Source organism: Marmota flaviventris, chromosome 12 (assembly GCF_047511675.1).
Source record: "Marmota flaviventris isolate mMarFla1 chromosome 12, mMarFla1.hap1, whole genome shotgun sequence".
Lineage (NCBI taxonomy): Eukaryota > Metazoa > Chordata > Mammalia > Rodentia > Sciuridae > Marmota > Marmota flaviventris.
Window position 1 is genome coordinate 4,735,422 of NC_092509.1, and position 19,189 is coordinate 4,754,610.

General features: G+C 35.7%; 1 pseudogene; it reads left to right on the forward strand.

The window, feature by feature from the left end:
• Positions 1-12,713, forward strand: part of LOC139701343 (protein transport protein Sec61 subunit alpha-like 2) — a 29,109-nt pseudogene extending 16,396 nt beyond the window's left edge.
• Positions 12,714-19,189: the final 6,476 nt, after the last annotated feature.

The following is a 19,189-nucleotide window of genomic DNA, read 5'->3' on the forward strand; positions in this document are numbered from 1 at the left end:
TTACCATCAAGAACAATCAATACTACTTTCTTCTATCCCATCAAATGTTACAAAAGTGCACATTTTACTGTGTTTCATATGCAGAATTTGACTTTCCATTATTTGTGTTTAGTGGGTTTTTGCTTTCTTTTTTATCACTTTGTTTTTCCTGTGTTTTCTAATATTCATTTTTTTGTGGTGTGAAAAATAGATCACTAGAATTTTATAACTTTTGCTACATTCAATCACTTGACTACTTACTAACTAATATTTCTATTAAAGCATCATTTTAAAGGTAGGATTGAGGTATGCTATCAAACTATTTTCAAGGTCTACTGCAGAATCAGCATAACTTTCTTGAGCTCTGTAGTTAGAGCCACTATTTCTGTCCACAAACTCTGCTCCTTTTGTTTTATTTTTCTTCTATATTGAGTAATTCTCTTTGAAATGAGGCACAGAAAATTGCTTTTTTAGAATTTTATCATTAATGAAAATCTATTATTATTTATCATTGATGGACAGTCTGCTTCAGTTTAGAATACCAGGTTGAATACTATTTTTCCTTTAAATCTTGGGGTTATTCTGTATGTATCATCTATAATCCATCATTAATGATAAATACTTGGGTTCTATTCTTGCTTTATTGAAGCTGACCATAGTTTTTCTTTAAAGGATATTCTATTTGGTTTAAGCATAGCTACTTGAGAAATTCTGTAGATATATTTAGCATGTTTAAATATTATTTTCTTGATTATAGCATTCAATCAAAATGGAATATTTCCAGACCTGATTTTCTTTCCAGTATATACATGTAAGAAACTGGATAAAATATGGAAAATAATATGTACGTTTTTCAGACACCCAAAATAGGCATAGCATGTGAGTGAAACCATAAGCAATAAGTGTAGACTGGTGAGGTGAACTATAACTTTATTTTAAAAATTGTTCTTAATAAGTGTAGTTTGATAAACTGCTGTTAAAAAATTATTGGTAAAGGGGAAGTAAGAATAATCAAAGTATACCACTGTAAGAGAAACTTGAGGTCTGGCAGCTGAGAGTAGACTGTGGGGGAAACTTCATGTTATCATAGGGAAGAACTCCCCACTTTCCCTTCACCCTCTCACCTACTTAATCTCACCAGAAACCACCAAGATGCCCCGAATAAAAGGTTTCAAGTTCAGTAGTCACACTCTCCAAATACAAAAGGCAGTTACAATTCAACTGAACACAGAAGCTTGTGTGCAAGTTACAAGGATTTGAGACATTTTATAAAACGTTAGGTTAAAGATGATTCTGTTTTCTTTCTTTCTTTCTTTCTTTTGGTATGTGTGTGTTTTATTTTGTTCTGAGGGTGTGGCTATTCCTTGGTTACCTGAACTCAACAAAGAAACTGTTATTTTGATGAAGTATCAGTGGCTGATCCACATTAAAAACAGAAAAATATTTAAAAAATTTAAAAAGCCTAATTACAAAAAAAATATGTGCTGCTTTCTCCCTCCACATTTTTCTTTTTAAAGTTTTTTTTAAGTTTTTATTTTATTTTTTATTTTTAGTTCTGAAAAGTAGACAGTAAAACAGCTTCTGGGAGAATTTACAACCAACTGCATGAAGGTCTGGGAAGCTGAGAGGCTGGAGCAGGGCTGGGAGGAGCAGACAGGAAGGAGTCGTTCTCTTAGTCACTGGGGGCCAAAATAACTAAAAAGAGACAAAAATCAATAACTGTTTGTAAACCAGGAAATGACACAGATTATCAAGTTAGTATGAGTTATGAAAAATTCATATAATCAAGAAAATGGAGAAATTGTGAATAGGATTAGGAAAAAGAGGTGTAAATTTTATGTTTAGAAGTTTATTTGTGATACATAAAAAATAAAGATGAATTTTATCTTTTGATTTTAAATGGAAGGCAGAGAGATATGCAAGTCATACAGTACTTCAAAAACCTTTCTTCAGTTACAAAATCATAATAAATTTATAGCTTCTACTTATTTTACTCTCTATCTTCCTTAGAATTTCACCTAGGGTCACACTTGTAGAGTGTGACCAATAACTAAGCAAATGACTAATCACAAAGATAGTCACAAAGTTACACTTTTCTCAGAAAACCCCAATAAATTTCAGAGCAAAGAATTGATACAACACCTAATCACTTCCTTCTTTGGGAAAAGGTCCCTTTGTGAATCAGATAGAAGGGGAAATTAGCCATCTTTTAACAAAATGTTACTAGAAATAAATATGAGTTAACTTCATTTAGAAGTAAATGGAAATAAAATAACACCATTGTACAGTATCTTTCAGGTTTAGCCTTGAAAAATAAAAAGTGAAAAAAGGTCTTTCTAAAGAGCAGAATACTTGGCAGCACACTTCATCCTTAATTACACGTGGAAAAAAGTTACCTCAGGTAAGAAGGTACATAAACTTATAGGAAGAAATCAAGACTTGTCAAGAGTCTAGAAGAAACTTTTGAAGACTATAAAATTCTGGGGGTACAGTAATCAGGATGGATCTCTGAGAGAGATAATGCAGTGTAAATATCATGAGATTTCATGCTATCAAATACCAAAGCAAATACATTATGGACATTGTACAAGACAACCAAGTTGACAACTTGACTTGGCTAGTTGTTTGTATCCAGCCTCTGATGATGCACAGGATGAATGAGGACTGAGTACCATAGTGGTTTCCAGTCACTACATTTTATCTATCAAATACTTCTTCCAAATATCCAGCCAGCTAGGAGGAGAGGTCTATATCTAGGTTCTTGTGACAGCATCATTCTTTTCATCATTCTCTCATCATAAATTAACAAGTGGACCTCTTTTAATGAAGAAATAATTTTAACCAGAAAAACCCAAACATTTTTTTTTTACATTTTGCTTTTAGAGACAATAAATCCTAAGCAAGCATCACTAATAAAGTGCCAATGGACCATGCCTAAAAGTGAATCAGACCACAGTTAACAAAAACAAAGATATTATATGGGTCTATGATCATGTTATTTACTGTATTTTCACCTACAGAAAAAATAAAAAGGTACTGGCCTGGTAGAATTCTGGAACAGGTGATGATGTTGCTTACACTTCTTAAATTTCATATCATTATATCAGGTTGTGCTACCAAGAGATAGACTACATAGATCCAGGAGCTAGAGTGTCAAAGTTGAAGAGTCTTCACTCTCTATCACTCCCATTACCACACTTGGCAATTATATTTTCTTACACCATGCCTCTGCATCCTCCAGTTTTAGAAATCCTAATTATTTAAGAGGACGCTTTTCCAACAGGATTCCAACTAAAATTTAAACTGCACCTGAGGACTCTAAATTCTATATACTTAAAAAAAAAAAAAAAAAAAAAAAAAAACAGAAAGCAAGAGGAGAAATTACAATCCTAGCTAGGTCAATTGATTCCATGTTGCAATGGAGATCAAAATCAGATGATTCAATTTGAAAACAGATGATCCAATTCTCTACTTTTTAGTTCTCACTTTCCATACAGGAATTGTAAAAAGACCAGTGAAGTAGTTGTGTCTTGAGAAAATTATGGTGAGGAGGCTCAAATGATTTGGGGATATGTATGAGTTTCACTCAATCAGCTAAGTTGTAGAGACCAAAAGAAGTCCATTTAGGGGATCTAAAAAGAACAGCAGAAAAAACACAAGATGACCATTAATTTGACATTCAGTCTACACAGCTGTCAAAACTGTAATTAATTGCACTGTTTTCCTTTTTTATAAGTTTTTTTTTTTTTTTTTTCAGGAACAGACTCTCACCAGTACCATAAAGTAAGTACAGAACTTTGACTGAAAAGGACATTTTTGTGGTGTCACTATAGGGAACTGTGCTTTATGGCACCATAAGGACAGAAGGATTCATTTCCCAGACAATTGCTGAAAGTGGTCTTTTCAAAATATTTTCATCAGTAGAAGAGAGTTTTTCTGGCTATAGTCATTCAAGGCTTCCTACACTCAAGACTGTTTGAGACTCATGTAAATCACACTCCATGTCTCAAGTAGGACCCAATATGAGAGTGCAAGACAACTCCAAAATTTCACTTGGAGTAAGCAGAAGCTTCCTTTGAGATAAGACTGCAAATCCAGATTCTGTGCACCCAAACATGCTTCCTTCCCTTTATTTCCATTGTGCTGATCTGAAGCACCCTACCTTATAGACTTCCAAGATGCCTAGTCATGGTCTTAATCTACCTCCTGGGGAGCCCTAATTAGAACTCAAATGCATCCTTCATCTGCTTCCAGACTTTCTGTTTTCCAGAAGTTCTTTGAAGTCTTTTGTCACTGGAGATCATCTCCTCTTTTCATTGTGGATGTTTATCTCATTTTATGTTTCTCTTTTCCTGTTACTTTAATTCATTGTGGGTAAAATAGAATTGTATATTTGAAGATCCAGATCTCTAAGTAAAATAGTTAGCTTAGTTTATGGGTTTGTAATACACAGTCAAAAATGTTCAATACATTTTAATATGAATTTAGATCCATGATTAAAATTGGAGGAAATAAAATAGACTTTATAAGGATGTAATTCTGCACTACAAAATTATCATTGTTTTTCACAAAGGATAAGGATTTTGGAAAATGACATGGCACCAAGAAAAAGAATCATTATTTTTAAATATATAGTTGTGTTTGAAAGAGAATAATAATGTCACCATAAATCAATGATATAATATAAAACAAAAAGCTTTATGACCAAGTTCTGTTTATTTTTGACAGAATATATTTGAAGCAAAAATTCCAAATCCATGAATCTCCTCAAAATACTATATAGAGTGATTAGCATTTCTACACAAATCATGCAATTTTTGTGATAGTATGTAAATTTTCTAGACATAGATGTAGAAGTTAATACACTAATATTCTTTCTCAAGGCACATTTATTTTGAAGCATAGTTCCATAAATCTGCAAATATAATTAAATTTTATTTATTATACACAAATCAGTACATCAAAAATGACCAAATACCTGGAAATAATTCCTTTGGCATATTTCTGTTTCCTAGACAATAAGGTCAGGTTTAATATAGTATATCTTCTACCTTTTCAGTGCACATAATTTTTAAATTTTAAGTAAACTTCTCCCTTAGGCTCAAAATTCACCATATAACTATGGTACTAATGCTATTAGTGATGGATATTAGAAGAAAAATTCTTAGTACTGTTAAGAGAGTTGTTTGAAATGAAACACTAGATCAACACATGATCCTTCAAACAAATTATAATAATGCATGCACAGCAATAAATTTGAAATACAGAAGGTATAGACATTTATTAGCTACAGGACTTTGAAACCACATGCTTTGGACCTAAAAGACAATTATTTTGCTTTGTTTTTTATTTATTTTTTAAAGAGTGAGAGAGAGAGAGAAAGAGAGAGAGAGAGAGAGAGAGAGAGAGAGAGAGAGAGAGAGAGAGAGAGAGAATTTTTCAATATTTATTTTCTAGTTTTCGGCGGACACAACATCTTCGTTTGTATGTGGTGCTGAGGATTGAACCCGGGTTGCATGCATGCCAGGCGAGGACGCTACTGCTTGAGCCACATCCCCAGCCCAATTATTTTGCTTTGTAATTGCAGCACTTTTCATAGCTGTGTGGGGAGTTTTAGGTTCATGTTTTTGTTTCGTGATTTCACATGCTTCATTTATTCAGATGTATTAATGTAATATATGCTTATATGAGTAATTTGAAATTATATGCCTCTTTCTAATTATAGAATTTTTAAGAAATTCTTGTTAATCACAATTTCTAAATTGGAGAGCAATTACCATGCAAGCTAGAAAATGCACAGTGGCTTAAAGAACTCTTCATCCAAGAGTTTAGCCTTAAAGTTTTCACATAGTTAATGGTCAATAAATTTATATGGTTCATAAAGTTAAGATCTGTTTAATTTTAAAGTAAAGAAATAGGAAGCCAGAGAGTACTTCTTCACAGATGCCGAGCTGTCATTACTGGAAAACCCAAGGATTCCTGAAGGGCAGTCTGTCTCTCTGATTGATGTAGTTATGTAAAATTTAAGTCCTGCTTTTCTTACCCACAACTTTGGCTTTCCTGTGTCATCTTGTTCTTTGTGTTTCAGTGACCAGAGAAGGAGATAGGTTCACAATTACTTGTTCATGCTAAAGAAGCAAACAAACAAGCAAAAAAACAACTAAAAAATAACTGAGTTTGTGAAAACATCTGAAATTTAAATACAGTGATCAGGGTAGGATGAGATTTCACTGACCTAAATGTTCCTTTAAGAAAAATTAGAGTCAGACAGTTCCATTGTAATAGAAATTGGAAACAACATATGTTAGAGTCTGTAAACAAGTCAGGATGGCGCCTAGCATTTTGCCAGAGGGAGTGGTTAATGTTAAGGTCTGTAAACAAGTCTACAAGTCTAGATGGCGCCTGGCAAAATGCCAGAGGGAGTGGTTTGTGAAGTAACACCAGTGAGCCATTAAGTGTGGAGATTCCTGATTGGTTGACTGCTGTATCTAGTTTATGCTAATTAGATAAGCTGTGTGGAATGTATAAATACCGCTCCTGTCCTACAATAAAGGGCTCCCACTCCTGCTGTATCAACGTACACAAGTTATTCGTCACCCCCCCCCCCCCCGGTTATTTTGCTGCAGCCAGCCGGACTGCGGCAGATGGTGGCCCGTTAAGGGGAGCCCCAGGACACTTGGGGATAAGTGACAAAAAAAAAGCTGCCCGTACCTAGATAGGATGGGAGCAAATCTGCTTGTCCCTAGGCAGATAGGGCGAGAGGAAAAATGGCCATTTTGAGAAAATGGAGAAGATTGATACGGTATGTTTGGGTCTTGTTTTGTCTCAGTGTGTTGTATTGTCTTTATGATGAAAATATGGAAGGGGTGAGAAGAAAATTACTAAGGGAAGAAGGCACCCCAGTGGAACCAAGAGCAGTTAGGGCATGTGTTGATAGAAGCCCAGGAACTCTAATCAGAAAGAAGAAAAAAGTTCAGAGGAGGAAGGATTATCAAGAAAGAAATTGCAAAAGGCTACTACTAAATACTTTTCATTACCGGAGGGTGCATCAATCGGCGCAGCGGTGGCTGCCACGTGCGCGAGCTGGTCATGGCACAGCAAGGGCTTTTCAAGCGGCAACAGCCAGCTCTTCCCCGCCCCCACCCGGGGAGCAGGACACCACTGCAAGAGTCCAAATCTAGACCTGACCTGGAGGCACAGTCTCGCAGGCTCTTGCTCCCTGTGCCCGGTGGCAGTTTGAGTCCCAGACTCTCCCCAGGGCCATCTGGGGCTGCCTGGGACGCTACAGCCGGCAGAAGATGCTACCGGCGTCCCTGAGGTTTGGTCATTTCCAATGTCAATAACTACTAAATTGTTTGGAAGGTTGTTTTCTTAGTGGAATACTACAGGATTTTCTTTAGCCATCCGGAGTTCCTGCCTTCGTCCCAGTGCCAGTGAAAACGAGGGTGGAAGAATTTCCAGTGTTGCTGAGAACCGGACGAGACAACCTAGCTGCCTGCAGAACTTACCTGGACTGTGATTTAAGCTAGCTGCGTGCAGAACTTACCTGGACTGTGATTTACCTGGACTGTGAGTTAATCTATTGAGACACTGCTTTACCTAGACTGAGACAACAAACTGTAATTTACAACAAATTGTAACTCGGTATCTTTGCTAACGGTGTCATTGCTGGTATAATTTTTCCAAGGGCTTCTTGCATGGAGCCATCAATTGGCTTGGTATTGTGGCATTTTGTATCCTCCCCTTCTGTTTGTAGCAGGTTATTTATGGTGTTTCTGTAAAAACCACTATGGTCATTATTTAAATTAAACAAAAGGGGGAAATGTTAGAGTCTGTAAACAAGTCAGGATGGCGCCTAGCATTTTGCCAGAGGGAGTGGTTAATGTTAAGGTCTGTAAACAAGTCTACAAGTCTAGATGGCGCCTGGCAAAATGCCAGAGGGAGTGGTTTGTGAAGTAACACCAGTGAGCCATTAAGTGTGGAGATTCCTGATTGGTTGACTGCTGTATCTAGTTTATGCTAATTAGATAAGCTGTGTGGAATGTATAAATACCGCTCCTGTCCTACAATAAAGGGCTCCCACTCCTGCTGTATCAATCTACACAAGTTGCTCGTCACCCCCTGGTTATTTTGCCCAGCCACCCGGGCTCCGGCAGACATATGTGTGTATATAGGCACATATATATACACACATGAAACTAATACATAAAGAACTAATCAACACAAATATTCCTCCTCTAAATTTGGAAATTATATTCCTGTGTATTTTTAATCCAGGATTGGGAAATTACTAGCATATTCATTTGATTTTCAAAAAAATTCAGTATGCTTCCAAACCCTTTTATTATGATCCTCTCATTTGTCATTTCCTAACTGAGAGAGTACAGGGTCAGGAAATTTTTAATTTTTTGAGTTAAATTGGATTCAAAGACTTTATGAGAAATATAAGTAGTTTATGGCATTGTGATATTGCCCTCTATGAAATGAAGATTTGAACATAGAATCTCATTTCCTTCTAAAAGTTTTAAAACTTATAATTACTCAAATTATAGAATTCACATCAGTAGTAGTTCTATTTTATTTATTAATATTACAGAAGCAAGTTTATAAATAAAAAATGCTAAATTACAGATGGCAATATGGCTCAGTGGTGGAGCACTTGCCTAGCATGTGTGAGGTCCTGGTTTCGATCCTCAGCTCCACATGTAAATGAAATAAATGTTTATAAAATATCAAGTTAAAACTCATGTCTTCTTTTATAATATGTATACAAATAAGTAATGTTTAAAATCTCTAGGTGACATTCTATATGTAAGTTGTATCAGTAGAACTCATTAAACTTAGAACAAATGAGAAATTAAAATTAATCATCATTTCCTATTTAAAAAATGACTCATTTTAAGAGAATATGAATTAAAGAAGCAAACATTGTTAGAAGAAAATATCCTCAATGTATCATATGGAACAGAGTTTTCTGGGCTGTGTTGAACTGTTGGAGCTGAAATCTCTCTTCTGCAGCTACAAGAAACTCAGCAGTATGCTAAAATTCCCCTCTTCCACAGCCTTTTCATGACCCAACTGCACACTACTTCTGAATCTAAGAATGTGGACTCACTTATCCAGATGGATGAGGCAAAGGATGATGAGGTGCAGGTAATAGCCTAAAGAGTTGCATGTTTTAAGGAAAGACATCTTTAAGTTCTTTCTCTGCAGGCCTATAATTTTAATGTCTATAGAAAGATGACAAACATCCCCCTGGAAAACACAGAACTGTGGCTTTCCCAGTGTAACATGTGAGCTGTCTCTTAATTTTACTTTTTTCTATGGTGGATAACACCAATCCTGGGAGAGCTGGTCTCCAAACATTTTTATGGTCATATTTGGAAGGCATCTCAATTGTAATCATGTACCAATGACAGTTGCTATTATTCTGATTATATGATAAAATTAGTTCAGTCCAATTAAACAATTTACAATGCCTCAACTTTGGGGTGAGGGATTTCTGGCACCTCCCATTGTTCCACTATGGCTCTGAGGGTCCTCTCTCTATCATGTGTGATAGGGTCCTCTTCCCTGGCTTGTTCCCACATGAAGCACCTGGTTTCTGGGTAGTGTTTTTTTTTTCTGTATGCCACCATTTTCAAACTGGCATTTTTGTGATTCAGGCTCTGTAAAATATTAAAATTAATCTAAAATTTTAAAAGAAGAAGAAGATGATGATGAGCTGAAGGCCACAGGCTGAGGAGATCACAGGAAGATTGAACATGGAGCTGAGTCAGAGCCCATGCTGGAAGGCCACACTAAGGAACCTGTGATGAGCCCTCATACTCACTAATGGAGGTAGAGGGGATACCTGCCCTTTCTCTGAGAGAAACCATGTAATATTAGCTTGGACTTGTCTGTACTATATATAAAGTTATATAAAGTGTAAAAACATAAAATGGAGACTTATGATGGAGAATCAAAAGAAAGTGCAATCATTTTAAGCAGGTCACTGATATTCCAGGTGTTGGAATCAGAAGATACTGCTTTATCACAACCATTGTCAATATGTAAAGCGTTAATAAAAGTATCATAAAAAATTTAAAAAAAGGGTATTTCAGAGAGATTTGGAAACTTGAGCTAAATGGTAATAAAATAAAACTATAACCTATACAGGTAATATTCCACATGGTTGATTTTGGGGTAGTTTGAAAGATGCATTAAAAAAATATAAGAAATGCCAAAGCATAAGACCTCCAAAGCCATGTACAAGAGAATTATAAAATAGGAGAAGGTCATAAATAGTTGAACAAGCATATGTGTGATAAGGCAAAGCTCATTTGGGGAGGAGGAAGCCCTGGGCTTCATGTGCCCTGGAAAAGTTTATCCTCTAGACCAGTCCCCATCCTGGCCCAGCCACACATCTGCCTTTGCTAAAGTTGGTTGTGCCCTATTTCTTTGCATGTCGCCCATTGATCACCAAGGTACAATCTGGAATTGTCCCCTATATGTACGCTTATTCTCTGGGAGTATTGTGGGGTGAGTTGTGGCAGAGGGGTTGGCTTGTGCCCCCCCCCCAGCTTTGTGGAGTCTTCTTTTGTTTGGAGTCACAGAGAGCTCTTTGGAGAGCTACAGAAATACAGACACACACACCCTGGTTTTCCTGTCGACTTGACACACAATATTGAGCAGGTGAATCCAATCTCTTTGTCTGTGCTTCCCTGATTTTTAATAGAAAAGTGATTCCATTCCTAATTGTGAGCATTAGAGTCAATTACCCTGATACCTGGACTTTAGCTCCAATCAGTGAAACAAAAATCTCTGGGGAGTACTCTAAAGCATTGGATTTATTAGGCTTGCAGGGAGGTTCCTAGATGTTATGACTAGTATAAAATAAATGTTAATGGACCAAGGTCTTGAGTACATATTATACATTTTTATTCTGGATTTTATATATTTTTAAGGCTTGAATAGATTGTTTTTTCCTTTGGTACTTGGGATTGAACTCAGGGGCTCATAACCACTGAGTCACATCCCCTGTCCTATTTTGTATTTTTATTTACAGACAGTGTCTCACTGAGTTGCTTAGCACCTCAGTTTTGCTGAGGTTGGCTTTGAACTCACAATCCTTCTGCCTCAGCCTCCTAATCCGCTGGGATTGCAGACACGTGCCACCTCACTAAGCTTGAATAGATCTTTAACTTCTCCCAACTTTTATTTATTTATCTTCAAGATGGGGATGATGCCACTTGCTTCTCAAGACTGTGGTGAGAATTAAATGAAGTCATAAATAGTTGGCACTTGTTGCCTAGTGAGTGCTCCATAAGCCAGGGGGATGACAGGCCTTTGTATTTTTGCAAAGACAAAAAGTGAGCACCCAACTTTTTGTCTGTCGGCAAAGCCTTGAACAACTTAGCAAAAACCTGTTTCAAAAAAAAATACATAAAAGGACTGGTGAAGGAAATGTTGCTCAATGGTGAAGCATGCTGAATTTCAGTCACTGGTGCCAAAAATATCATTTATATTAGGACATTATAATTAATTTATTAGTATATTCATTTGTGACATATACATGTATGGGCATAACATCATTGATCAGTCTAATTTCTCAGTGCCTGAATCATCTCTCTTATCCTCTCTTCCATCAATCTAAACTCAACTATTCTCTCTCCAATTTTTTTGAGATCCACTTCTTTTTTCACTCCATTTTTCTTTTTGCCTTTCACATATGAGAGAACACACTTGACAATTGACTTTCTGAGTCTGATTTATTTCATTTAATTTGATGTGCTCCAGGTTCATTCATTTCCCACAAATGATATAATTCCATTCTTGTTTATGGCTGAGTAGAATGAGTAAACTTGTGAAAAGATGTGTAGATGCTATTTTCTGGGTATGTTACCTGCCAGCACACAGAACCTTGAGTTTCCAAGCTCAGCCTGCCATTGTGTGAGCCAGGGAATGAAGATGCAGGAAGAATAAGGTCTCATGTGAACCATTTGAAGTCTTCCAACCTGTGGCTCTTACTGCTTGTACATGCACCAAACAGCCTGGTAACTTCCAGAGTGTCCTTTATTGTCTGCATTGATGACTAACCTGTTTTGGGGGTCTGTTTTCAGTACAGTTTTTGTTCTCAAGAGAGTCAATGTGAAGGTAAAATCTCCTGATCCTCCAGGTGTCAGATATAGGATTTGGTTCCTTCCCACAATTCTTTCCCTTTTGTCCATTCATGAAACTGTCTTTACCAGCTTTACATTAGTCCTCTATTCATGTGGCACCTTTGTATTCATCCTGGACCTGAGCTCTGGTTTGGGCAGGGAATCTAGAGTCAGAGCCAACCTGGGCCCACTGGCTAGGTGAACTTAATTATTATTATTATTATTTTTTTAATTTATTTATTTATTTTTTTTTTACTTTTCAGGGATTCATGTTTCCGTGTTGTGAAATGAGATTGACAGCTAGAAGTGGTAACATTTAATGACATCAGGAGCCATTGATGACCATGTACTGCACTATTGTTTTTGAGATTTTTATCCCTGCCCTCTTCACTGGCAATAAGAACTCCATAAGCAGAAGCCATGCTTAAACTCATGTTGCAGGACAAGGATGCTCAGCTGTGTCAAGTTAACTTGATTAAGGTCACACAGCTAGCAAATGGCAGCTTCATTGTAGCTGTGAGAACAGAGGGGAAGAAATGCACAAATGAGCATGGTAAAGTGTTGGCTCATAATGATCCGGTCATAGAGCAGTAAAAGGAGGTACAGGTGCAATGGAAGGCCTGGATCTAACCAGGGTATAGGCAAGGGCTGAGGAGGTGAGAGCAGAGTCCCGAGTACAGGGTAGAAGCAGGCTTCACTCCTACCATAAGGAGATAGCTCAGAGAGTAACACCACAGGAGGCCTGGGCCTGCCTTGCAGGGATGGGGCCAAGTGGGTGGTTCCCAAATTTGACATGTAGAAATGCAGAATATGAGGATTGGGCTTGGCAGAAAGCCCCAAGCTCCTTTCTGTTGTATGTGCATGTACATAGGCACATACATAGAGAGATGCCCAGAGAGTTGATAACCTGTGTAAAATTCAAGAAGTGTTCATAATGGAGGAACAATTGAAAAGACAGTATTATCACTTGAAATATATTTTAGTATGATTGGACTGCTCTAAGGGAGTTCTAGAAACTACATACTTTACAAGCAAAAACAAATTTTATTTGTGGAATTCTGAAAGCTCAGATTTCTAAGATCAACTTTCCAACAGATTTATTGACTATGGAGATCCTGCTTTTTCATAGAAAGCTGTAATATGATGGTTTGTGTCCCCTTGAGTATCTTGGTTGAACTCCTCTCCATTAAGGTGATGATATTAGAAGGTGAGTTTTTGGAGAGGTGTTGAGTTTCTGAGGCTGAAGACTTCATCAGTGGAATTAATGCTCTAATGAACAGGTGCTACATGCTAGCTGGCTTCTTCCACCACATTATGACACAGCCAGAAGCTTCTACCCATTAGAAATGTCCTCACCAAGCATTGAGTAGCCTTGTGCCTTGATCTTATACAATGTGAAAAATGAGTGTCTGTGGCTTTTAAACCACCCAGTCTACCATAAATTATTATAGCAGCTTGATGAGAGTAAGGAAGTGCACCATGTGTGTTTTCACAGGATAAATTGAGAAGTTTCTTTGCAGCTCTCTTTTAATAAAGGACAATAATCCCATTCCATAGCTCTACCCACATGACTGAATAACCTTCAAGACCCAACCTTTTTCTGCCGAGGCTTATGATAAACTACCACAATATTAAAATACATATTCACACAGTGTCTAGGACTGGTCATTTTGCCCCAAGTGTGTATAGCCAAGCTTCTGAAATCTGGACCTGGAAGTAACTGTCAAGTCCTCTCTGTGTTCTTGGCATTAAACTTTCAAAGAATTCTTCAGTGTATATTAATAGTCATATCTGTGTATTCACCAGGCTGCTCACTCAAGATAAGAAGTGGCCCCTGCCATTGTAAACTCCAGTCTAATGGAGAAAGCATAAAATCCATGTTGTCCCTTGCTGCACTGACACAAAACATTGCATATGAATCCTGTGATCCTTTATTGCCAATTACTGATCAGTAAATATTTCATCACAACAAGCCTGTGGTAAAAAAATTAGGTAAAATGTTGTTCACATTGGAGAAAAAGATCCTGGAAATCATGCAAGCTTAAGAAATTAATTAGGGGCTGGGGATCTGGCTCGAGTGGCATCACACTCACCTGGCAAGCACAGGACGTTGGGTTCTATACTCAGCACCACATAAAAATAAAATAAAGATGTTGTGTCCATGAAAACTATATATATGTGTGTGTATGTATATATATATATATATATATATATTCTCTCTCTCTCTCTCTCTCTCTCTCTCTCTCTCTCTCTCTCTCTCTCTCTCTCTTAAAAAAAAACAAAAAGAAATTAGTCACCGAATAATATGGTTCATCTTTGGGTTGTCAGACTATTACCTGTTGGGCTTGATTTTTCTTCTTTGATTTAATTCTATGTTTGGAACATGGTTGTTGTTTATGTGGCTCAAATATAAACCCATGTTAAAGACTCACCTGTATTCCATCCGCACTAATCTTTTCCCATTGCCCTTCATGAACATCTGTTTTAATTGTTTCTAGTATATATTCTTACTGTTTCTTGTTCTGGTAGGAGTCAATAACAATAATAAGTTATTAGGTAAATTTCTTTCTTACCCAAAAGGGAGTGCTACTGTATATCCTGTCTACCCCTTATTTTTTACTCAATGAAACAACCTGGAAAACACTGCACATATGCAAAAATCTTACCTTTCCATGGTGTAGGTAGACCAAAGTTGGAACTAAACAAATGATGAACATTTGGGCTATTTCTGAACTTTATGTATTAACAATATTTCCGTATTGAATAGCTCTGGGAAGATATTTTATATTCTTGCAAATGTACATTCAATGTTCAGTCCTGCAAGAAATATTGCTTTATCAATGGCTACTTTTTTATAATTTCAAATAATAAAGCCCAATTCTTTGGAAGGTTAGAACATTTTTTTCTTTCTCCCAGCAAGTATACAAGTTCATGCTTTCTGTAGATGCCCCAGTAGACAGAGGCCACATTTTGGATATTCTGTGCACTATTACAGAATGCTGATAATTCCTTCTTTTTCTGAGGGAACGATTTTCTCTTTCTGTTATTTTTTTTCCTTTTTTTATATATGATTGATACCATGTCATGGTTACAGAAGAAAACACTAGTGTCCTACCCTTAATAAATCTATGGCTTGGTGAGAGTCCAATGCTGAAACCAATAATTTCTTCCAAGTACAATGATCACCAAGGACACAATGCATTTTGGTAGTTTGTGTCTCCCAAAAAATTGATCTCTGTAATCTAAGTCCTTATACCTAAGGGCTGAAAGTTTTAAATATTGTTTATTTATTTTAGTGTTCACGTTTTAATAGTGATAACATCATTTTTTTTTTAGTTAGTGGTTTATCTATTTATTGAATTTTAGAGAGACCTGAGGACATGAACCATATAAAAAAGAATTCCTGGAACATCCCAAATATTTTAAATAAATGCCTTAGAAAATAATGCATCAGTATAATTATTCAGAATACAGTAATAAATATAAGATCATATCAGGTCACATTGATGATGGCAGTAGAAGAAAATGAGAAACAAGTATTCAAGAACATGCAGAATACCCACAAAGAACAAGGAACCACAGGCTCTGATGTGAGAATATATGGTTGAACTTTGCCAAGCAGGAGCTTCTGGGGCTGAGGGTGATGTCATAGAGAACACTCAGCAGGCAGATGGTAAAAATGGATAAGCCCCCCCGAAACCTGTGAAAGTAGATTATTAATTTATATTTGATGTCATCTCCAAAATTCTGAGACAAAAAACATTTGTAACTGTAAACCCCATAATTATCAGCATCCCTAGATATATTAGGGCCAAGATACCAATGGTAAAGTTCTTGGGTTAGATCTTGTGCTAGAAAAGGCATGTGAAGTTGCAGAAGAAAATTATGGTGTTAGCTGAGATCTCAAGATGAACTTCAGAGGAAAATGTTTCTTATACTAATAAAATAATACAGTTTGTTGATATTTATTTTCATATTCCATATTAATAGTACATATCTTAGGAGAAAATTGAGCAGAAGACTTTATTTCAAATAGTGTCATCTTTATCAATCTCAGCCTATCCTATTACCAGGGATATATGTGGATTCACCCAACACACATTTTTCCCACTTCAGTTATCAATTCCCTCTAATATTCTCCAGGTGCCATTCCAATATTATTACCAAATCATGTCTGGATTATGTAATAGTAGCTGTGCTCCCACTGTACATAGCCTTTCTTATAGATTCAGACTTACCATATATTCTAAAAATATTTCTTGATATTATCTTCTCTTGAGGTTTTCTGAGGTAGTGTGTTACATTGATTTCATCTTTCTCTTCTTGAATAAGCAGTAGGAATATATTGAAAACTCTACAATTTTCAATGAACTGAAATGGAATGATTGCACAAAAGTAAAGAATTGCAACCTTCTCAAAAAATGAATCTCAATGTAGTAGGTGTGCACATAGATGTATTTTTTAGATCTATCTTTGACCATTTATTAACAGACATAATGCCTTTAATATGTCATCTAAGATGACACTGAGAAGCATGTCCTCTAAGATGATTTTTTAATTTGTATTTATGATCTTTTATCGAGTTGATGTGTTACCTTGGTGCTAAATCTGATCATCTTGTATTACATAAAATGAGTCTTATTACATATATTCTAGAGCTATTGTGTATGAAAGAAAAACAAGGATCAAATATGGATGTGTTTCTGAAATTAAAAGTACTCAGTAGAAATGCTGGCAATTATCTTTTAATTATGTAGTTCATCATCTATGTGATTTAATAGATTTAAAACTTTTCTTTTCATAACGGCTACATATGTTGTTGATTCAAATTATTTTCATGATGTTAAAATATTCTAGCAATATGTATAGAAAGCTCTTTGACAGTATTTTAGGCCTGTCTTTGAATCCCAGTGTAGCTATCCACCTTGCATATATGTTATTATCATGACCAGAAAAACTATCTTAAGTGACCAAAGTCCAGCTATTGAATATCATTAGGAATATATTATTATTATTTTCTCCTTAGTCATCTGGAATAAAAGTGGTAATTAAAGTCAAAATTCAGATAGACTCAAAGTCATTCCATTGTAAGGTTTTTAATTAAAGGACAAGAATTTGACCCAAGCCTAAAAGATAAACTTCCATAAGAGTCCCAATATTCATTTGCTTGAAGTAAGCAATGCATTTCTCCAGTAAAGAAACCATGTATAAAATTGATACAAAAAATTTAATGTTAATCTGATGGAATATTTTTTATACAAGGCATGTTGTATTTTAAGTCAAGTGCCTGAAATAGTATGTATGTGTTTTAGCTTGTTTCCAGCCACATATTAAAAAATACCAGTCATCAGGGCTAAGATTGTAGTTCAGTGGTAGAGTGCTTGCCTAGCACATGTGAGGAACTGTGTTCAATCCTAAACACCACATAAAAATAAAATAATAAAATAAAGTGTGAAAAAATTTTGGAAAAAAAATAACAGTCATGAGAAATCCATGTGAATAAGGCTAAATTGTTCCATGACTCTTTAGACCTTGCAGATCTAAAAGACATGACAGTAAGGGAAACCAAAACAATGAAACATTCATGAACATAGGATACCATTTAAAATCTGAGGTAATGTAGATATTTGGTTAAAACATCAAAGAATTTATTTCTATTTATTTTAATTTTTACCTGGAATCTACTCTTTGTACTTGGATATGAGACCCATTATTATAATTAAACATGTGTAGATAGTGTGTAATTATCAGATCAGGGTAATTTTCATCTCATTAAAATTGTTATTCTATGTTTGAAACCTTCTAAGTTCTGGCTGTTTTGATTTATTTAAGTAGTTATTATACAATGTAATCACCTTATTGTGCTCTGAAACCTAAGAGTTACTTTGTGGTCTTAAATTGTTTTTTGCACTCCTTACACACAATCAGTCTCTTTCTCATTCTTATCATAAATCTGGGAAGCGTTTCTGTTCTCACGTTCTGTGTGATCAACTTTTCAGCTTCAACACATAAATGCTACATGCAGTGTTTGTGGGAAAATAAATGCCACTACTAGGAAAAATAAAATATTATCCTCAATTAATAATTAGGGAAATTGGCATAATTCTCTGCATACACTCATTCAGTGTTTTGAACTAGTCTACAATAATAAATATGGAAAAAGAATAAAATATATAAATCAAATGTCCATATGTGTTTAACATTTTATGGATCATATTTGGTCACTGGGAATAAGTGTTGTGACAACTATTTTTATAAAAATGACATATTCTAATTCTTATAACTTTATTCATAATAAGTGAATATATTATAAGTATGTTTTTATATTGTAAGCTTAAATAGATTCATATTACCATGGAATGAATAACTTTAAAAATTGTATTAGAGTTGGCTCAGTGGTGCAGGCCTGTCATCCCAGTGGATGTGGAGGCTGAGGCAAGAGTATTGGTAGTTCAATGCCAGCCTCATTAACTTGGTGATGTCCTGAGAAACAATTTACCCTGCCTAAAAATAAAAAAAAAAATTAAAAAAATAACAATAAAGAAAGAAAAGAACTTTGTAATGTTTTGAACAACTAATAATAAATAAATTTAAAAAATAAATAAATAAAATAAACAATTTACAAGAAAAAAAAAAAAGAAAGAAAAGGGGAGCCAGACACAGTGGCACACACCTGTAATCTGAGTGGCTCAGGAGACTGAGGTGGAAGGATCATGAGTTCTTAGTCAGCCTCAATAATTGTGATGAAATAAGCAAATTAGTGAGACTCTGTCTCTAATAAAATACAAAATGGGTTTGGTGATGTTGCTCAATGGTGGAGTATCCAAGAGTTTAATCCCAAAATGGCCAAATCAAATAAATAAATAAAAGGTGCTGGGGATGATGCTGGGCCTGTAGTTCAGTGGTAGCACAATTTTATGGGATGTGTGAGGCACTGTGTTTGATTCTCAGAACCACATATAAATAAACAAAATAAAGATCTATCAACAAAGAAAAAATATTTTAAAAAATGGGGATGTATCTCAGTGGGTAACCACCCAAATGCACTCACTCTCTACCCCTTCTTCACC